The 22,638-nt window shown below is 49.0% G+C and overlaps 1 protein-coding gene across 1 annotated transcript in view; it reads left to right on the top strand.

The window, feature by feature from the left end:
• LOC310697767 (putative helicase senataxin) overlaps positions 1-22,638 on the top strand; it is a 41,243-nt gene that overhangs the window by 8,810 nt on the left and 9,795 nt on the right. The window lies entirely within an intron of this gene.

The raw sequence follows: 22,638 nt of genomic DNA on the forward strand, positions 1-22,638 counted from the left end.
CTTGAACGGCATTAAAATCCCTTTAACTGGGCCTCTTGATTCAGCAGAGTGTCAGTCAAGTTACTGGAGGTGAAGTTTACTCTCAATTGAGTCATGATTAAGTTGTTGAAATACTGCATTCAGTGTGCAATAGGCCCTCCAGATGCTGCTGGACTTCAGCTCCCATCAGTCCCAGGCAGTATGGCCTGTTGGCAGCGATGATGCGGGATACCGTCCAGCATCATCTGGAGGACCATGGGTTTCTCATTCCTGGTGTACAAAAGCACTGTAAGTATCCCCCCTGTCTTCCTCCAAAAGTGATGTCGCTTGTGAGGCCTTGCATGCTGCTGCAGTACATCCCAAGCAAATGAGACTACGCTTGTGCGTAGTCATCCCTTGTTAGCCTTATCTCTCACTTCCCTGAACTTATTATTTAATGAAATAAAAACTTCCCTCTGTTGTTTCCCTGTTGCTAAAATGTACGGTACATTGTTGGTTCCCTGGGGCAGGGATCTTCCCTATTTGTTGATGGTAGTCAGTAAAGCGTCTGTATACTGATAGCTCAGCACAATATCCCTGTGGGATGTAATCCATTGGTGCAGTCAAATGCAACATTCCTTATTTCCCTAGCGTGGGCACAGGCAGAGGGACATCCAGTCAGGGTAACGTCCTCTTCCACTGGTGTGGAGCATCCCTCCCCTGCATGTGACCTAGGAGATGGGCATCGCTCTGGCTGACTCCATAAAAGTGCCGAGTCATGCAGCCATTTTCTCAGTCTTGTTTGTCTTGCTTCACTTGCTTTCTATTCTCTTGTTTATCTTTTGCTGCCATGCTGCTCTCCTCCATCCATTTTGTTGTCTTAATGTAATTTTGCTGTCTGCTGGCTCTCAGCCAGCAGCACATGAGTTCAGTCTCCATATGAGATGAACTCAGACTCTTTATTGTGTAACTACCAAGTAAAGCCTGCCTTTCAGGGATCAAATGAACTGAAATGTGAGTAAACATTTTGTTACTTTACTCAGAAAGACTCTTGTGTCTTTATTCTTTGAAGAGGGATTAAAGGGGACACCAGGAAGGATAAAGTCACTCAGATTCGGGAAGAGGTAGACTCCACCGTGGCAGCAGGGCCGGGGCGGGAGAGTGCTAGAGTCCTGTCTAGTCAAGTTGCGTGGGATCAAGTCCAATCTGTTACCTCCGAGGATGTGGACAGGCTGCTTGGACAAGTGAAACCAACCACCTGTCTCCTTGACAGCCCATCCTGGCTCATAAAAGCAAGCCGGGAAGTGCTGGGCTGGGAGATGGGTGGTGAATGCTTTCCTCTTTATTAAACGGTCACAGACCAGATTAACTCGTACAGCTAGTCAGCGAAGCATAACACCGGAAAAAACAAAGGACAATTTTGATACATAACTGCAATTTAAAATTAGACAGCATAAATAAAATTAAGTATTTGCCTTCGCCTGCATTTTGACATTGGAAAGCTCTTGTTTCCTGCGCCTAATAGCGGCTACACAAAATTTGGCCACATTGATCGTAATTTCAGGAACCTTATCTTCTATCAAGGCTCTCATACGTTGGAGTTCTGGTTCATTTTTAAGCTTTTGTAGAACTGGGGCAATAAAGGTCAAACGTAGATCCTCGTAGTAACTACAGTGCAGCAATACATGCAGACTTGTTTCCACTTCCGATGAGCCACATGGGCAAACACGTGACTCATATGGTTTGCCCTCAAATCTGCCTAGCAGCAGGGCAGAGGGCAGAACGTTAAATCTGGCCAGGGTAAAGGAGTGTCTGTACTTAGGTATTTGTAAATCAGCCAAATAATTTGCGGGTGAGAACCCTCTCCCAAAGTCTCTAATTATGGCATGTTTATCCATTTTGCCCATATGACATTGCAGCTCTATGTCCCTAATGCGTTGAAGCACTTGACTTCTGGCTCTCTCATATCCTGCCGCTATCAAGATCTGCGGGGAGAATCCCAAGCTTCTTATCTTTTCAAACAGGGAGACAACAAACATAAATCATAGCCTTATTGAAAATTACACTTACTAACTTTGTTAAGTGACTTCCTCACTTCCCCTTGGTTGAATTTCATTGCATGTCCTTTTAACAGTTTTCCAAATCCCAATTCTTATGAAATTTAACTTCAACATTAACATCCTTAGATCCTAACCTTATGGAATTAAACATATTAATTCATCACTTAACATAAATAAAATCCTAAGCCAATCAAGTATCTGCAATCTGTTTTCAGTTAATTTAACTTAACAAATTTAACTAGATAATCATTAAATTTAATCCACTCTTCCTGATACTCCTCCTCCTTCTGGTCGCAGACTCTTCCGGTTAGGTTGGCTAGCTCCGAAAAATCCATCATCTTCATCTGCCATTCTTCTATCATTGGTAATTCTTGGGTTTTCCACTTTTTAGCTAACAAAATATGAGCAGCAGTTGTGGCATACAAAAATAATTTAACATCTTTCTTGGGTAATTCCAAACCTGTTATTCCAAGAAGAAAGGCCTCTGGTTTCTTTATAAATGTATATTTCAACATTTTTTTTCAATTCATTATAAATCTTTTCCCAGAAGTCTTTCACCTTGGGACAGGTCCACCACATATGATAAAAAATTCCTTTCTTTTCTTTACATTTCCAACATATATTGTCACAATTATGATATATCTTTGCTAATTTTACAGGAGTCAAATACCATCTATACATCATTTTCTTTTTTTAAGATATTTTTATTAGATTTCATAAACAAATTTTAAACCGGTTTTAAACATAAAATACATAGCACAGGAAAAAAAGAATTCAAGAGTAATAAGAAATACAAAGCAAAACAGAGATTCAACAAAAAGATAGTTACCAAAAAGAAAAGGAAGTCATAACAAGCACCAACCCACCTGTGATGGGATGATGAGCTGCTTGTGCGTAAAAGCGTAGTCCCTCAGAGTCTGTGCAAGTTCACAAACCTCTGTCTGTGACGGAGCCCCTCAGACATGGCTGCTCTAGTCACTTGCAGATTCCGACAGTGGTTGCTTTCGGAATCGCTTCCAGCATAAAAGCTCCTTAACGGAAACACGTCTTCTGGACTCGCGGCGTGACAGTTTCCGGCGAGGAGTGGGTCTCCCTATGGGAGGTTCAGATACCTCCCCACTGTTCTCGCTGGACGTGTCCCTGAGCCCTCCCTCTTGCTCGCTTTCACTCAGAGATCCACCTCTCCCCCTGCTGGTTCCTGCTTCCGCTGCTGAGTCTCCCCCAGCCTCCGTGAGCCCTTCCACCACCTGTTCCTTCGATGGCAGTTCCCTGACATCCACCTCCCCTCCAGGGCCCCCTTCACCCCCTCCCGTTCCCTCTCCTCTGGGCGGTGAGGAGGTAAAACCCCGAAACGAATCCTCTTCATCTTCAGACATCTCAAACATTTCCCTCCATCGGTCGCCGTTCCGGCTCGCTGAATCCTCCTCCTCCTCGGAATCTGTGAACCCCTCCAACTCCTCTTCTTCGTTGGTGGTGGCAAAGTATTCCCTCCGGAACCTCGCTACAGGCTGAGGTTTACGTGGGAACCTCTGATGAAAAGTTTCTATTAAAACCTCGTCATTGACATCCTCTGCCATGACCCAGGTGTTTTCCGACTCCGGTTCCCCTTCCTACATTACCAAATACTCTACTTGATCTCCCTTCCACCTGGAATCGAGGATCTCCGCTACATGGTAGCTGTGTTCCCTTTCCTCCATTGCTGGTCCCCGAGTGACCCTCCCTTCTCTGTCCCCTTTATACGGTGACAGCAACGACCTGTGGAAAACTGTGCACCCATGAAGCTGCACCGCTTCATGTGGTTCGGTAACCGGAGTCTGAAAGCCACTGGGTTGACCTGTTGCGTGACTTCAAATGGACCCAATCTTTTGGGTCTTAACTTCTTACAACCCCCTTTGAATGGTATCCCCTGGGTTGACAGCCACACCTGGTTCCCCACCCTAATGGTTTCACCTTCTCTTCTGTTTTTGTCTGCCTGCCTCTTATATTCCTCCTTGGTCCTGTCTAAGTTCAGTTGGAGCTGACGATGGATCGCTTCCATTTCTTCTACGAACTGTTCGGCAGCTGGAACGCTCCATCTCTCCCCTTCCCCCCCTGGGAAAGCCCTGGGATGGCACCCGTAATTAGCCAAAAAGGGGCTCATCCCTGTGGACACGTTCTCCGCATTGTTGTAGGCAAATTCCGCCAACGCCAGCTTCTCCACCCAATCATTCTCTCTGTCATTGACATAACATAGCTTTCCGCCTGCCCGTTGGTTTCTGGATGCCGGGCAGTTGAGAAATTAACCTCTACATGCAGTAAGCTCATGAGCTTCCTCCAGAACCTGGAAGTAAATTGTTTCCCTCGGTCTGAAACCACCCTCAAGGGGGCGCCATGCAACCTAAACACATTTTCTACAAACAATTTAGCTGTTTCTTCTGCCGTGACAGCATGTGAGCAGGCTATAAAGTGGGCCATTTTGGTTAACAGGTCTACCACAACCATGATGGCTGTTTTCCCTCTGGCCTTTGGCAGATCAGTCATGAAATCTATTGCCACTGCTTCCCATGGTCTTTCTTCGGGTGCTCCCTCCCCCTCCAAATATTCAGGTTTGCGTGAGAGAGCGTCCGCCCTAATGTTCTCTGGGCCTGGCACGTAACAAATCTCAAAGTTAAATTTGGAGAACTCCTGAGCCCATCTCAACTGCCGTTGGTTGAGCACTCAGGCCGTTCTCCAATACTCTAGGTTCTTGTGGTCAGTGCACACTTGCACCTTGTGTTGTGCGCCAATTATCAGGTGCCTCCATCTCCGGAAAGCCTCATGAATGGCAAGTAGTTCTCGGTCATACACCGTGTAGTTCCTCTCGGGTTTGTTCAGCTTTCGCGAAAAAAAGGCACACGGTCTCCACTCTGACTCCTCCTTCCCTGGCTGCAGAAGCACCGCCCCAATCGCTCTGTCTGATGCGTCAGTTTCCACTCTCATCGGTTTTTGTAAATCCACATGCAGGAGTTGTTCTTCCGAGGCGAAGGCCCTTTTTAGTTCCTCAAATGCTCGCTCCGCCTCCTCAGTCCAAACAAATTTCTTCTTACTGCTGAGACAGTCCGTAATGGGCGCCGTCAGGTGCGCAAAATTTTGGATGAACTTACGATAAAAGTTCCCAAACCCTAGGAACCTCTGCACATCCTTCTTTGTTTTGGGTGTTTTCCATTCCAGCACTGCCTGGACCTTTCCGGGATCCATAGCCAATCCCTTGTCTGACAGGCGGTACCCCAGGAATTCCACCTCCTTGGTATGAAACTGACACTTCTCCAGTTTCACCCACAGCCGGTTGGCTTGCAGCCTGCTCAACACTTCTCTGACGTCTCTCACATGCTGCTCCTCATTCTCAGAATACACCAACACGTCATCTAGGAAGGCCACGCAATTCTTGTAAAGCAAAGACCCCAGTACGTGGTTCATAAACGATTGGAAGCACGCCGAGCCTGCTTGTAGACCGAAGGGCATTACTAAATATTCAAAGGCCCCCAAAGGGGTGAACATGGTGGTTTTCCATTCATCCCCTTTTCTTATACGTATCAGGTTGTACGCCCCCCTTAGGTCCAGCTTTGTGAAAATCTTTCCCTTCCGCACCCTGGTCAAAATGTCGTCAATCCTAGGCATAGGGAAGGCCAGTGGTTCTGACACTGCGTTTAAAGCCCTGAAGTCACACACAAGTCTCGGCTTGTCCGTGTTTTTTTTTATCCACAAAAAACACTGGGCTACCTCCCACCGCTCTTGACTCTCTGATGAAACCTCTCTTCAGGTTCTTGTCAATGAACTCTCTTAGCTCCTGCATCTCTCTGTCTGACATGGCATACAACTTGCCTACAGGGAGCTGTGCCCCAGGGAGTAAATTGATTTGACAATCAAAGGGTCTATGCGGGGGTAGTTGGTCAGCTTCCCTTTCACTGAACACGTCGCTGAGATCTGCGTATTGTCGTGGTACCTTCACTTTCTCCGTTACTTCCGTCCCTGCTAGGGTAGCTTGGGCTCCTGCTGAACCCTTTCCCTCCTTGCAGTGTTCTAAGCAATGTGCGGAACCAAAGGAAACCACTCTCTGATGCCAGCCCACCAGCGGATCATGTAACGCCAGCCAGCTCATCCCCAAAATAATGGGAGCCCCTCCCAAGGTGGCCATATTAAACGCTATCAGTTCTGTGTGCCTTGCCACCTTCATTATCATTGGGACGGTCTGCAAGCTGACTTCTCCTCCCAACAACTCCCTGCCATCGATCGTGGTCACCTGCAGGGGGTTGCTTAAAGGGATCGTCTGTATCTGGTGTTCAGCTGCAAACTCTTTGCTCATGAAATTGCAGGAGCTGCCTGAGTCCAACAGCGCCTTTATCTTTAGGGGGTGTCCGTTTTGCAGCTCTAGCGACACTTCTATCACTAGGGCAGGTTTAGGAGGTTCTGGCGTGGGCACTTCACTGCTCTTTGGCCTGGCTGCTGTGCCCCGACGGTGGCAACCAGGCGTTGGCTTTTACTTGCTCCGGTATTTCCTCCACTCCTCCCTCAACAGCTCCCACCACCCCTTGCCATTCCTTCCTCTGGGGGCAGACTCTGGCAAAGTGACCTGGCTGTTGGCAGAGATAGCATTTCCGGGTGCCTTTTCCCTCCTTCTTCCCCCCCTCACTGGGCTTTGAAACTGCGCGCGCTGTTCCGATTTCCATCGGCTCTGCCGGCGGGAAAGCTGGCTCTGGAATGTCTGGAATGCGGAACTCCTTCCAACGTTCCCCCTTCCCTTCCCGCCTCTCCAAGGCTCTCGTCTCCTGGCGCGCTCCTATGGTCAGCGCAGATTTGGTCAGCTGATCCATAGAAACCGCCCTGGGACTCCGGGAAAGTTCGTCTTTCACAGCCGAAGCAAGGCCTTCTTCAAATAGCATTTGAATGGGTTCCGCCGATAAGTCCCACCCCAATCTGTGAACCAGCATGGTGAACTCAGTCCAGTACTCACGGACAGATCGGCTCCCCTGCTTGCAAGCCATTAGCTGTCTGCGCACCACTCCCTGCTCAATATCGCTGGAAAACATGAGATCCTTTGCACGAAAGAACTTCATTGTGTCCTTTAGGACGTCATTATGCGTTGCCATCAGGGGTCTAACCCAGTCCCTCGCCCCCCTTTCAAGATGCCCAATCACGAAAGCCACTCGCGATTCCTCGTCAGGGAATTCATCAAACTGCACATTGAGGGCATATTGCATCTCTGTTCTAAAGGCATGGTAGTCCTTGGGGTCCCCCCCCAAACTTCTGCACCAATCCTGGTACCTTTCTGGTGAACTGGGTGGCTTTCCCCTTCTTGTCTGCATCCTGAGCCCTTCTCTCCTCAAGCCTCGCCGTCTGCAGCGCCAGTTGGATCTCCAACGCCCGGTACCTTTCTTCCAAGCTTGGACCAGCTCCAACTCCTGCTTCTCCGGTTCCGGCTGGGTCACTCATGATGCCTTCTCCTGCACAAACAGCTTACAAAGACTGTCGGAATGCTGTGATGGGATGATGAGCTGCTTGTGCGTAAAAGCGTAGTCCCTCAGAGTCTGTGCAAGTTCACAAACCTCTGTCTGTGACGGAGCCCCTCAGACATGGCTGCTCTAGTCACTTGCAGATTCCGACAGTGGTTGCTTTCGCAATCGTTTCCAGCATAAAAGCTCCTTAACGGAAACACGTCTTCTGGACTCGCGGTGTGACAGTTTCCGGCGAGGAGTGGGTCTCCCTATGGGAGGTTCAGATACCTCCCCACTGTTCTCGCTGGACGTGTCCCTGAGCCCTCCCTCTTGCTCGCTTTCCCTCAGAGATCCACCTCTCCCCCTGCTGGTTCCTGCTTCAGCTGCTGAGTCTCCCCCAGCCTCCGTGAGCCCTTCCACCAGAGACCCACCTCTCCCCCTGCTGGTGCCTGCTTCCGCTGCTGAGTCTCTCCCAGCCTCCGTGAGCCCTTTCACCACCTGTTCCTCCGATGGCAGTTCCCTGACACCACCCCAAGAAAAAAGAAAAAAGAAAAATTATACCTCCAAATATTGTATCTTATTCACTAGTTTTTTGACCTCCTCACACCTCCCTTTCTGTATTCCAATTCAGATATTTAGTTCAGCAAGTTCTTGCCCTCTGTCATTTAACCTTATTCAGCATCATAAACTATGATAAAAATATAATTCCCTTCATTATCAATCCAAGTTTACATATTTTTATTAATCTTCTTACTAACACCACTTATTTCCAATCCAACGTCCTTTTAACATTCATTAATTTTACAGTATTTCTGTAGATAGTCTTTAAATTTTTTCCAATCTTCTTCCACCGACTCTTCTCCCTGGTCTCGGATTCTGCCAGTCATTTCTGCCAGTTCCATGTAGTCAATCACCTTCGTCTGCCATTCTTCCAGAGTGGGTAAATCTTGCGTCTTCCAGTACTTTGCGATGAGTATTCTTGCTGCTGTTGTTGCATACAGAAAAAAAGTTCTATCCTTCCTTGGCACCAAATGGCCGGCAATACCCAAGAGAAAGGCCTCTGGTTTCTTCGGGAAGGTATATTGAAATACCTTTTTCAATTCATTATATATTATTTCCCAGAAAGCCTTAATCTTTGGGCACGTCCACCAAAGGTGAAAGAAAGTACCTTCTGTCTCTTTACATTTCCAACATTTATTATCAGGCAAGTGATAAATTTTTGCAAGCTTGACTGGGGTCATGTACCACCTATAGATCATTTTCATAATATTCTCTCTCAGGGCATTACATGCCGTAAATTTTATACCAGTGGTCCACAACTGTTCCCAGTCAGCAAACATAATGTTATGTCCAACATCCTGTGCCCATTTAATCATAGCAGATTTGACTATTTCATCCTGAGTATTCCATTTTAGCAGCAAGTTATACATCTTTGACAAAATCTTAGTTTTAGGTTCTAAGAGTTCTGTTTCCAGTTTTGATTTTTCCACCTGGAAGCCAATTTTTTTATCTAGATTAAAGGCCTCTCTTATTTGATAATAATGAAGCCAGTCTCGCACTTTATCTTTTAGTTTCTCAAAACTCTGCAACTTCAATTTGTCTCCTTCCTGCTCCAAAATTTCCCAATATTTCGGCCACTTGGCCTCCATATTGAGCTTTTTCTGAGCCTTCGCCTCCATTGGTGACAACCACCTTGGGGTTCTATTTTCAAGTAAGTCTTTGTATCTTGTCCAGACATTAAACAATGCTTTCCTGACAATATGGTTTTTAAATGCTTTATGGGCTTTAACCTTGCCGTACCACAAATATGCGTGCCACCCAAAGACATTGTTGAAACCTTCTAAATCCAAAATGTCAGTATTTTCAAGAAGTAGCCAATCTTTCAACCAGCAGAAAGCTGCTGATTCGTAATAAAGTTTAAAGTCTGGCAGGGCAAACCCCCCTCTTTCTTTAACATCAGTTAATATTTTAAATTTTATTCTGGGCTTTTTGCCCTGCCAAACAAATCTAGAAATATCTTTCTGCCACTTCTTGAAACAATCCATCTTGTCTACAATTTGTAATGATTGAAACAAAAACAACATTCTTGGCAATACATTCATCTTTATAGCAGCAATTTGACCCAGCAAGGAAAGCTTCAAATTTGACCATATCTCTAAATCTTTTTTAACCTCCGTCCAACATTTTTCATAGTTATCTTTAAACAAATTCCCGTTTTTAGCTGTCATGTTAATCCCCAAGTATCCATCTATACATCATTTTCATTATATTTTCCTTTACATGCGGTGAACTTGACCCCTTTCTTCCACAATCTTTCCCAGTCCTCAAACATTATATTATTTTCTTCATCTCTTGCCCAATCTATCACCACAGATTTAACTTGTTCATCTTTTGTGTGCCACTCCAACAATAGCTTGTACATTTTAGATAAATTTTTATCTTTAGTATCCAACAACTCGGTCTCCAACTTAGATTTTTCATAAGCAAAACCATTTTTCTTATCCAATTTATACAATTCATTGATCTGGTGGTAATGTAACCAATTTAGCTTATCTTTAACTTGATCAAATGGTTTAAATTTGTAACCTCCTCCTTCTTCTATTAATAAATCATAATATCTCAACCATTTGGTGTCCATATTTAGTTTTTTCTGGGCCTTTGCCTTCATTGGTGAAAGCCATCTGGGCGTCTTTCTTTCTAAGAGTTCTTTATATTTTATACAAACATACAAAGATTTCCTAATTGCATGGTTTTTAAATGCATTATGGGCCTTTACCTTGTCATACCATAAATATGCATGCCAACCGAACACATTGTTGAATCCCTCCAAATCTAATAGATCTGTGTCTTCTAGTTGCATCCATTCTTTAATCCAGCAAAGTGCAGCAGCTTCAAAATAGATTTTTAAATCTGGCGGGGAAAATCCCCCTCTTTCTTTAGAATCCGTAACTAATTTATATTTAATTCTAGGTTTCCTCCCCTGCCAGATAAATCTAGAGAGTGCTTTCTGCCATTCTTTAAAGCATTTTGCATATTATCTATAATTGGGAGGGCTTGAAACAGGAAGATCATCTTTGGCAGCACATTCATCTTAATCACAGAAATCCGGCCCAAAATGACCATTTTAAATGTGACCATATCTCCAAATCTCTCTTAATTTCATTCCATAATTTCTCATAATTATCTTTGTACAAGTTCAGATTTTTCCCAGACAGGTTCACGCCCAAATATTTAACTTTTTTCACAAAATCTAGGCCCGTTTTTTCTTGTAATAGTTTTCTTTCTTCATTATCCAGATTTTTCTCAATTACTTTGGTCTTGCTCTTGTTTAATTTAAATCCTGCTACCTGACCAAACTCTTGTATCAGCTCCAGTGCTTTGACTGCACTGGAATCTGGATCTTGTAATGTCAGAACTAGATCATCAGCAAAGGCTTTTAATTTATATTGTTTCGAACCTACTGTAATACCTTTGACTTGTTCATCTTTTCTAATCATAGACCTCCAGGACTGAAATAAACAGCAGAGGGGAAAGTGGGCACCTGTCAGGGAACTGCCATCGGAGGGACAGGTGGTGGAGGGGCTCAGGGAGGAAGGAAGAGACTCAACAGCTGAAGCAGGAACCAGCAGGGGGAGGAGTGGATCTCTGAGGGAATGCGAGCAGGAGGGAGGGCTCAGAGACGCTTCCAGCGAGAACAGTGGGGAGGTATCTGAAGCTCCCATAGGGAGACCCACGCCTCGCCGGAAACTGTCACGCCGTGAGTCCAGAAGGCGGGTTTCCGTTAAGGAGCTCTTATGTTGGAGACGATTCCGAAAACAACCACTGTCGGAATCTACAAGTGACTAGGGCAGACATGTTTGTGGAGCTCTGTCACACACAGAGGTTTGTGAAGTGGCACAAACTCTGAGGGAGCACGATTTTACGCACAAGCAGCTAATCATCCCATCACAGCACCCTTGCCTGGTTCCTTTCTCAATTCTAATTTCCTCTCAAACCACATTATTTACAATAATTTTGGCCTTTTGTTCTAGATAGATCGCTTTAATACCATTTAAAAAATCATGACCTATCCCCATACTCTCTAAATTATGTAACACAAAACTCCAAGAAACATTGTCAAAGGCTTTCTCTGCATCAATAAACATTAACATTGCTTTACAACTCTTTCTTGCTTCTAACTTTTCCAAAATATCTACAACATTTCTAATGTTGTCTTTCATATGTCTTCCAGGCAGAAATCCTGCCTGGTCTTTATGAATATACTCAGATAAAACCTTCTTTAGCCTGTTGGCCAGTATGTTTGCAAAAATTTTATAATCCACATTGAGTAGGGAGGTTGGTCTGTAGTTTTTAACATTGGATCGATCTTGACCCTGTTTAGGAATCAGAGTAATAGAAGCTTGCTTCCAGGTTTCAGGTGCTTGCCCCCTCCCAAAATCGAATTAGATACTTCTACCAGAGGTTGAATGAGCCAGTCTTTCAATGTCTTATAAAATTTCACTGATAGACCATCAGGTCCTGGTGTCTTGCCAAGTTGCATTGAATTTATTGCCTGTTCCACTTCCTGGTTTGTAATTAAACCTTTTAGTAGATTCTTTTTATCCTCTGGAATCCGTTGCAACCCATTAGTCTTTATAAATTGCTCGATTTTCCCTATATCTTCTTTATCCTTTTTATACAGTTGTTTATAATAAAGCATTTTCTAATGTCTGCAGGGTTCTCTACAGATTTTCCTTCTGCATCAATGTTTGTAATAGTACTTTCTTTTTGTCTCTTCTTTAGTTGCCAGGCTAATAATTTCCCACATTTATTTGCAGATTCAAAATTTCTTTGTCTCATAGAATCATAGAGTTGGAAGAGACCACAAGGGCCATCGAGTCCAACCCCCTGCCAAGCAGGAAACACCATCAGAGCACTCCTGACATATGGTTGTCAAGCCTCTGCTTAAAGACCTCCAAAGTAGGAGACTCCACCACACTCCTTGGCAGCAAATTCCACTGTCGAACAGCTCTTACTGTCAGGAAGTTCTTCCTAATGTTTAGGTGGAATCTTCTTTCTTGTAGTTTGGATCCATTGCTCCGTGTCCGCTTCTCTGGAGCAGCAGAAAACAACCTTTCTCCCTCCTCTATATGACATCCTTTTATATATTTGAACATGGCTATCATATCACCCCTTAACCTCCTCTTCTCCAGGCTAAACATGCCCAGCTCCCTTAGCCGTTCCTCCTAAGGCATCGTTTCCAGGCCTTTGACCATTTTGGTTGCCCTCCTCTGCACACGTTCCAGTTTGTCAGTGTCCTTCTTGAATTGTGGTGCCCAGAACTGCACACAGTACTCCAGGTGAGGTCTGACCAGAGCAGAATACAGTGGCACTATTACTTCCCTTGATCTAGATGCTATACTCCTATTGATGCAGCCCAGAATTGCATTGGTGTCCAGTTTGGTGTCATCTGCAAATTTGATCAGGATGCCCTTGAGTCAGTGGCGTAGCGTGGGTTGTCAGCACCCGGGGCAAGGCAAGTAATTTGCGCCCCCTAACCCGTGGATTTGCGCCCCCTAACCCTAACCCCCAGATGTTGCGCCCGGTGCGGCCGGCCCCCCCTGCACCCCCCACGCTACGCCACTGCCTTGAGTCCATCATCCAAGTTGTTGATAAAGATGTTGAATAAGACCGGGCCCAAGACAGAACCCTGTGGCACCCCACTAGTCACTCTTCTCCAGGATGAAGAGGAACCATTGATGAGCACCCTTTGGGTTCGGTCAGTCAGCCAGTTACAAATCCACTGAGTGGTAGCATAGTCAAGACCACATTTTACCAGCTTCTTTACAAGAATATCATGGGGCACCTTGTCAAATGCCTTGCTGAAATCAAGGTAGGCTATATCCACTGCGTTCCCTTCATCTACCATCCTTCTTATCTTCCATTCAATTTCTTGATTTACTAACTGTGAATATTGAACCTGTAGGGCTTTAATTTCTTTTTGGATCTGCAAATTCTTTGGGTTTCCTCTAAGCTTCTTCTCTTTATCGTTTAGTTGTTCCATAATTTTATCTTTTGCCTCATTCTGTGACTTTCTCCTAATTGTGTTTTGTTGTATCAGAAACCCTCTCATTACCACTTTGCAGGCCTCCCAAATAACCCTTATTTCCGTTCCTTGATTCATATTAAGTTCAAAATAATCCTTTAGGGTTTTGGGGGCCTTATTAACAATTAATGAACTTCTCAACAGATCATCATTCAGTTGCCATCTGAAGGAGCCTCCCCAGGGCGTTTTCCAACAGGTTGCGGAACAACTCCAGGCACGCGTGGAGGATGCGGACCATTTGGATCCCTTCCATTTGCGATTCAGGCTTCATCGTGGGACTGAAACTGCCTTGGTCGTGCTGGTTGATGAGCTTGCAGGGCAGCAGCTGAAGGAGGAGCAAAAGGGTTTTCTTGTGTGTGTGTGGCTGATTAGCTGCTCTCCCTGTGCAAAGGTCAGAGGGGGCAGGGTTTCTGTTGAGTCAGGTGATTAGCTGTGGGAGGAGCTTATCAGAGCTTGCAGGGCAGCGGCGCGCGCCTGGCGGCGTGCGCAGTTTTATCCATCTTTTAGATTTAGGGGAGCTAGTCTCAAACGTTTGTTGGGGGAGACCTAGGTTTTTTTTGGGGGGGTTAATTGTCCTGTCTTCACGCTTTTTAAGATGGAGGGCCACTGTAGCCACCCCCAACGACACGATCTCAAGATGGAAGGGGAGGGAACAGCTGCAGTCGCCTGCGATTCCTGCGCAATGTTTGCCATCTTGCCAAAGGTTGCAGGCAGCTTTACCTGCAGCAATTGCATGTTGATTGCCCTTTTAAAAGACAAAGTCCAGCAACTGGAGGAACGTGTAGCTACGCTCCAAAGAATTAGAGAGCTGGAGCTCTTCTTGGAAGCAACAGAGCACACCGTCTCCACCAAGGAGGAGACAGGGGACTCCCCTGAGAAGGAGGCTAGTTCACCAACACAGGTGCCAGATATATGGAGAAACGTGACTCAAAGAAGTAGGACGCCCAGGGTGCGCTCTGATTGTTTAGAAATACACAATCGCTTTGAAGTCCTCTCCCCTAGCATGGAAGACGAAGAACAGACTCCATTTGAGGATCTCTCCCTCATTACAGTCGATCAGGTATATGAAGACGAGCAGCAAAGTCAGTCCTCAGGGAATGTGCAGGCGACCTTGGAACGGACAGCTCACGGAAGAACCCCGACCAAACCTAAGAGGAGGCGTGTAGTGGTGATAGGGGATTCCCTACTGAGGGGAACAGAAGCAGTGATCTGTGGGCCTGACAAGAGGTCTCGGGAGGTGTTCTGTCTCCCCGGGGCTAAGATCCAAGATGTACCTGAATGACTGCAAGGAATCATAAAACCCACTGACAAATACCCCTTCCTCTTGGTTCATGTGGGAACCAATGACACTGCAAGCAATAGCCTCCAGAAGATCAAAAGAGACTACGAGGCTCTGGGCAGGAAATTGAAGCAATTAAATGCACAAATTGTCATCTCATCTGTCCTCCCAGTTGAACGACGTGGCCCAGGGAGAGAGGGAAAAATAGTGGAAGTGAACAGCTGGCTTCGCAAATGGTGTAAACAGGAACGGTTTGGATTCTTAGATCACGGACTGCAGTTTCTTGAAGATGGACTTCTGGCAAGCGATGGGCTGCACCTCACAACGATTGGGAGGAATGTTTTTGCCAAAAATCTCAGAAACCTCATCAGGAGGGCTTTAAACTAACTAATGTGGGGGAGGGAGACAGTGCTCCTGAAGGTAGGAGTCTATCAATTGATGAAGATGATCATCCAAATGTCATAGACCAAATGGAGCAAACAGCACGCAGACCTAGTGGTGGGAGGAAAAAATCCTTAAATAAGAGACATTAATGGACTTCAATGTCTGTACACTAATGCACAAAGCATGGGAAATAAACAAGATGAGCTTGAGCTCTTGGTACAGCAAACTAAATATGGCATAATAGGCATCACTGAAACCTGGTGGGATAAGCCCCACGATTGGAATGTAATAATGGAGGGATACAATCTATTTCAGAGAAACAGACCAGACAAGAAAGGAGGAGGAGTGGCGTTATATGTCAGGGAGTTCATGATGGCTGGGAGTTTGTTAAGAGGGAGATAGTAAAAGCACAACTTCAGGCAATACCAATGAGACGGAAACATGGAAGGTGCCTGTCAGAGCTGCTTGAAGATCCTAGCTCACAGAGGATCACGCTAGCCAGCGATCATTAAGTAAAAGTCTTTATTGAATTACAGTTTCCATTCTCACGCTGCTGCGCGCAACTCTACGTCTAGTAGCTAGATCGGCGAAGCTCCGTCTGAGTCTCCGCCCCGTGTGCACCAACTTAATATCCTAGCCTTGCTCCACCTTTTCCGCCTGACTGTCCTCCTCTGGGTCCCTCTACCCCCCGGGGCTTCTTCCTTCCGGGATTCTTCTGACGCTGACCCGGACCCTCCTGCCTCCTTGCGCCGGGCTTTAGGACCTGGTTCCCTTTCGGGGCTGCTTACTGCGCCGCCTTCCTCTGCATTTGAACTTGGCGCGCGCGCCCAACCTTCCACTTTCCTCTTAACCGTTTCTTCGCTCCCCGATGGAGGTGTGGCCACTCCTGACTCATGCCCTCCCTCCTGTGGTGAGCTGCCAGCGCTTCCCCCCTGGCTCCTTTCCTCTTCCCTGCTTCCTGGCGGTGACGCTGGTCCCGATTTCCAGCTGCTCCCCTCTGAGTCCCCTCTGGCTCTATCTTCCTGGGGTGCCCCCCTAGACTCCCCCCTTGCCCTGGCCACTGGTGCTCCTTTCTGTGAATCCTCTGATTCACTGGAAAGACTCGGAGATCTCGGGTCGTCGTCATCACTCATCTTTTCTTCTGCCTCCTCCCCTTCGCTCTCTGTTTCCTCCCTTGCCCGTGCCTCTGCTCCTAAACCCCTGACATCCATCCCCCCCTCGAAGCCCCCCATTCCCCCCTCCCCTCCTTCCGGTGCTGGCGCTGGGGGCTGCTGTTGCAAAGGGACGAACGTCGGATATCGGTCGCTTCCCGTGGCGGGTCTCCATCTGAAGTCTCGCGGGTCTTCCTCCCTGCTCTCGTCGACAACGGTCACCTCCGCTTCCATCTCTGTGCCGCCGTGCTCGAAACCAGGGTCGTCCCCGAAAACGTCCATGTCCGTCTCTCCCTCACTTCCTCCTGGCGGTGTTGCTCGTCCTGGGCCTTCCAGCCACCGTCTGCGGAACTGCTCCTCTGGTCTATCGTCCCACCAATACGAGGGTTCTGATGCAGATCCCGAGGGTGACCCCTCCGGGGAACGGACGTCTTGTGTCGGGTCCTCGTCCGAGTCGAACCCCCGGAAAGTGCTGGCCGAAAGCGTGGGCGTGAAAAGCCAGTCGTCGAAAAAGTCTGCTGGCATAGGTCTATGGGGGAAGAGGGCATGAAACTCGTCTTTGAGGAGAGGTTCGTCCAAGGCGTAGCCCGGCACCCAGCTGTTCGCACTGGCCGGGGTGCCCTCCTTGGCGAGAAAGTATTCTACCCCCTCTTCCCCCCATCTGGAGTCCAAAATCTCCGTGACTTCGTTGATGCGCTCCTTCTGTGCCACTCCCGCGTGCCCTGTTCTGTCTCTGACCGGACTCGGCGCCGTTCCGGGTTCCTGGAACCTGTGCGGTGCCTTGTAGGGAGTGAGCACCGATCTGTGGAATACCGGATGCATTCTGGAACCCTCCGGAAGTGCCAGTCTGAACGCTACCGGGTTGACCTGCTCTTCGACTTGGTAGGGCCCCAGTTGTTTATGCCCTAGTTTCTTCTTGGCCAACGACCTGGCCGGCACTGCGTGGGCTGCTAACCAAACCCAGTCTCCCACGTGGAGCTCTTCGCCAACCCTTCTGTGCTTGTCCGCTTGTACCTTGTATGCGTGCTTGGCCAGCTCCAGGTGGCGCCTCAGCTGATCGTGGACTTCCTGCAGCTCCGACGCGAACGCATCTGCTGTCTGCGGCTCCCCCTCCCCCATTCTTTCCAGTCCCGGGAAGGTTCTGGGGTGCCTCCCGTTGTTGGCGAAGAACGGCGTGACCCCCGTGGACACGTGCTTCGTGTTGTTGTAGGCGAACTCGGCAAGCGGCAGGTAATCCACCCACGTCGCAGGCTGTTGATTTGCATAACATCTCAGGTACTGCTGCATGATGGCATTGACCCGCTCCGCTTGCCCGTTGGTCTGCGGGTGTCTCGCCGACGCCAGGTTGATCTTGACGTTCAGGAAGCCCATCAGCTTCTGCCAGAAATTCGAGATGAACTGCCGCCCCCGGTCGGACAGAATAGACCGTGGCAGACCGTGAACCTTGAACACGTGGTCTATGAACAGTTTGGCGGTTTGCTCCGCCGTGGCCACCTTAGCACACGGAATGAAATGCGCCATCTTGGAAAACAGGTCTACCACCACCAGCACTGCCGTCTTGCCCCTCGAGCTGGGCAGATCCGTGACAAAGTCCAGGGCCACCCTTTCCCAAGGTTCGACCGGAGTTTGCAGCGGTTCCAACAGTCCGGCCGGCGGTTTGTGCACTGGTTTGGCCCTCTGGCAGGTGTCACACCTCGCCACGTAGTCTGCGACCTCCCCTCTCATTCCAGGCCACCAGAAATCCCTGGCTACTAATTCCACCGTCTTCTCCTTGCCAAAGTGCCCGGCCGTGGGCGCGTCGTGCAGCTGCTGCAGCACCTTGGCGCGAAGGTCGTCTCCCGGCACGTAGATGGCCCCTTTACGGATGAGCAATCCATCTCGTAGCTGGAAACCGTCGGCCGCAGCCGTGCCCCTTTGCACCTCTGCCATCTTTGCTTGCGCGAAGGAGTCATCCTGCAACGCTCGTCGCACCGCCTCCAGGTCCACGGTGGCCGCGGCGCACGCCCATACTGTTGGTGCGAAGATGTGCATGGCGGCCGCTGGCGTTGCGTCCTCCAGATACTGTGGCTTACGGGAGAGGGCATCCGCCATGATGTTAGTGTCCCCCGGGACATACTCTATGCGGAAGTCGAAGTTCGCAAAAAACTCAGCCCAACGTATCTGCCTCTGGTTTAGGAACTGTGCCGTGCGCCAGTGCTCCAGATTCTTGTGGTCTGTGCAAACCTGCACCGTGTGCTTGGCGCCGATCAGGAAGTGCCTCCACGCTTTAAACGCTGCATGAATGGCCAGCAACTCCCTGTCCCAGATGGTGTAGTTCTGCTCGGACTTGCTGAGCTTCCTGGAGTAAAACGCTGCCGGTCGCCACACCCCCTGCTGGTCCTTTTGCAGCAGGACCGTCCCCACGGCTCTGTCCGAGGCGTCTGTCTCCACCCTCATCGGCCTGCTGGGGTTGACGTGAAGCAGCTGCTCTTCCGACGCGAAGAGACGCTTGAGTGCCTGAAAGGACTGCTCCGCCTCCTCTGTCCAAACGAACTTCTTTTTCTTGGAGCTAAGCGTGTCTGTGATGGCCGCTGTCTGCATAGCGAAGCCCTTGATAAACTTGCGATAGAAGTTCGCAAAGCCGACAAACCTTTGGACCTCCTTCCGGTTGCGTGGACTCTTCCAATCCAATACCGCGCGAACCTTGGCGCTGTCCATGGCGAGCCCCTTGTCAGACAACTTGTAGCCCAGAAAATCCACCTCCGTCACGTCAAATTGGCACTTCTCCAGCTTGGCGTAGAGCCTATGTTGCTTTAGTCTGGTCAGCACTTCCTTGACGTGTCTGTCATGCTCCTGCTGCGATTCCGAAAAGATCAGGATGTCATCTAAGAAACAGACGCACGTCTTGTAGAGAAGTCCCGCCAACACGTGATGCATGAAAGCTTGAAAAACGTGGGAGCCATTTTGCAATCCAAAGGGCATAACTCTGTATTCGTAGGTACCCAGTGGCGTGAACATGGCCGTCTTCCACTCATCTCCCTCCCGCATACGAATGAGGTTGTACGCCCCTCGCAGGTCTAACTTGGTGAACACTTTTCCCTTCCGCACCTTCGCCAGGAGGTCGTCGATTCGGGGCATGGGGAAGTCCGACGGCTTGGTCCCATTGTTTAAAATGCGATAGTCCACGACCAGTCTTTTTTGGGGCGTGTCTCGCTTTTTAACAAAGAATACTGGACTGCCCCCCGCTGCCTTGGACTCTCGGATGAAACCGCGCTCCAAATTATGATCTATGAACTGTTTGAGTTCCTGCAGCTCGTCCTCTGACATGGAATACAGTTTCCCCTTAGGCAGCGCCACCCCCGGCAGCAGGTCAATCTTGCAGTCATATGGTCTGTGAGGGGGTAGCCTGTCTGCCTCCTTCTCGCAGAAAACTTCCAAAAATTCTGCGTACTTGTGGGGAATCGCTTGCAGCGTGCCTAGCAGCAGCTGTGACTCCTCTTCCTCTCCTTCCTGCCGGGGCATGATGCAGTGTTCAGCACAAAAGGAAGAGCCGAAGATCAGCTGCCTCTGGTACCAAGCCAGCGTTGGGCTGTGCTTGTCCAGCCAACTCATTCCCAATACAATGGGCGTATCCGATAGTTGAGTGACATTGAAGCTGATGATTTCTTTGTGATTTCCAAGTCGCATTGCCATGGGCGGCGTCTGCTTCACCACTTGCCCCCCTAGCAACTCCCTGCCATCCACCGTGACAACCTGCAGGGGCAGCGTGGCAGGCAGCAACTGTATAGCGTGCCGGTCGACAAAGTCCTGCCCTATAAAGTCCGCATTGCTTCCTGAGTCAATAGTGATTGGCACGTCAGTGGTGATTCCATTGGGCAGCTGGAGAGATGCGGTGAGCCTCACCACTGGTTTGGGCGGGAGGGGGTTCACGGGCTGTAAAACCTCTGGGGACTGCGTCACTAACACGTCTGGCTGGGCCCCAGGGCCTCTTCCTCCAGCCAGACTGCGTCGTTTCCCTGCTGTGGTCCCCCTTGCTGCGTTGCTGCAGTCACCATTGCCGAGGCTGCAGTAAGCTTGTGGAGCCTCTGGGGACACTCTTTTGCCATATGCCCTGGCTCCTCACAGACGTAACACTTCCTGTTCCCTCTAGGAGGCTTCGCTTTCACTGCTGCCGGTGCTAGGGCTCTGGTTGCTGACTGAGCCCTTGCACCTCCAACCTCCATAGGTTCGGCTCCTCCTCCTGGCGGAGGCGTGGATTGCGCCCGCGCTGCTTCTCTGGGAAGGAAGGAGGGGCCCCTGGCTGGTTCGCGCCCTCCACGCCCTTCGTCCCTGCTCCACGGACGTCCTTCCAGCCTCACCCCCACTGCCAGTGCCCTCTGAACGACCTCCTGGGTGGTTCGGGGTCTCTCCCCCCTCGCGATCTCATCTTTAATCGAGTTGTGCAGCCCCTCCCAAAAGAGGTCTCTTACAGGAGCCGAATCTCTGTCCCATTCCAGGGCACTGACCAAGGCGAAAAAGCGGGCATGATACTGCCTGACGCTGGCCCTCCCTTGTCTCAGCCCATGCACCTCCTTCCGTGCAAGATCCACGTCAATACTTGATAAAAAACACCCATCCATCGCTTTAATAAAGGCATCTGCATTCTGGAGCGCCGGATCCTTATCTCTCCATAAATTGCGTAGCCATGCTCTAGCATCCCCATGCAAATGGGACATGATGAATCCCACTCTCTCTTGCTCATCTCTAAAGTCTTTATGCAGCAGTTGCAGTGCGCACAGTACGTCGGCTCTAAAGTTGGGATACTGTTGCAGGTTCCCATCGAAGTGAGAGACCAGCCCGCCTGTCCGTCTCGCCAACCCAATTCCCTCCTGCCGGGGTGTCTGCTTTGTCAGCACGTCTAACCTGACCTGGAGATCCCTGCAGGCGGCAGCTGCTTCCTCCTCTCTCTTCCTGGATGCGAGAGCCTCGGCATTCAGTTGTGCCACTGCTTTTCTGAGTTCCTCTATCTGCTGCTCAGCCGTCATGTCGTCTGCCGTTCGTGAGCTCGCTAGTAGGCACCTGTTTCTCTCCCCTCCTCGAGGCTGTAGATGCCCACAATCGTGAGACGGAGCTTACTGTCAGAGCTGCTTGAAGATCCTAGCTCACAGAGGATCACGCTAGCCAGCGATCATTAAGTAAAAGTCTTTATTGAATTACAGTTTCCATTCTCACGCTGCTGCGCGCAACTCTACGTCTAGTAGCTAGATCGGCGAAGCTCCGTCTGAGTCTCCGCCCCGTGTGCACCAACTTAATATCCTAGCCTTGCTCCACCTTTTCCGCCTGACTGTCCTCCTCTGGGTCCCTCTACCCCCCGGGGCTTCTTCCTTCCGGGATTCTTCTGACGCTGACCCGGACCCTCCTGCCTCCTTGCGCCGGGCTTTAGGACCTGGTTCCCTTTCGGGGCTGCTTACTGCGCCGCCTTCCTCTGCATTTGAACTTGGCGCGCGCGCCCAACCTTCCACTTTCCTCTTAACCGTTTCTTCGCTCCCCGATGGAGGTGTGGCCACTCCTGACTCATGCCCTCCCTCCTGTGGTGAGCTGCCAGCGCTTCCCCCCTGGCTCCTTTCCTCTTCCCTGCTTCCTGGCGGTGACGCTGGTCCCGATTTCCAGCTGCTCCCCTCTGAGTCCCCTCTGGCTCTATCTTCCTGGGGTGCCCCCCTAGACTCCCCCCTTGCCCTGGCCACTGGTGCTCCTTTCTGTGAATCCTCTGATTCACTGGAAAGACTCGGAGATCTCGGGTCGTCGTCATCACTCATCTTTTCTTCTGCCTCCTCCCCTTCGCTCTCTGTTTCCTCCCTTGCCCGTGCCTCTGCTCCTAAACCCCTGACAGTGCCTAAAGAAGCCAGGGTGGCTATCTAAAGAACTTCTAACTGAGTTAAAATTAAAAAAGGATGTGTACAAAAAATGGAAAAGGGGGGAAACCACCAAAGAGGAATTCAAACAAATAGCCAGCATGTGTAGACACAAAGTCAGAAAAGCTAAAGCACAGAATGAACTCAGGCTTGCTAGAGAGGTTAAAAGCAACAAAAAAGGCTTTTATGAGTATGGCCGTAGCAAAAGGAAGAACAAAGAAACAGTGGGGTCACTCAGAGGAGAAGATGGTGAAATGCAAACAGGGGACACAGAAAGGGCTGAACTCCTCAATGCCTTCTTTGCCTCAGTCTTCTCCGATAAAGAAAACAATGCCCGACCTGAAGAATTTGGAGCAAATGATTCAGCAAAGGAAACACAGCCCAGAATAACTAAGGAGATA

This window comes from Podarcis liolepis (genome assembly GCF_965112155.1).
Source record: "Podarcis liolepis genome assembly, chromosome: W".
NCBI classification, from domain to species: domain Eukaryota; kingdom Metazoa; phylum Chordata; class Lepidosauria; order Squamata; family Lacertidae; genus Podarcis; species Podarcis liolepis.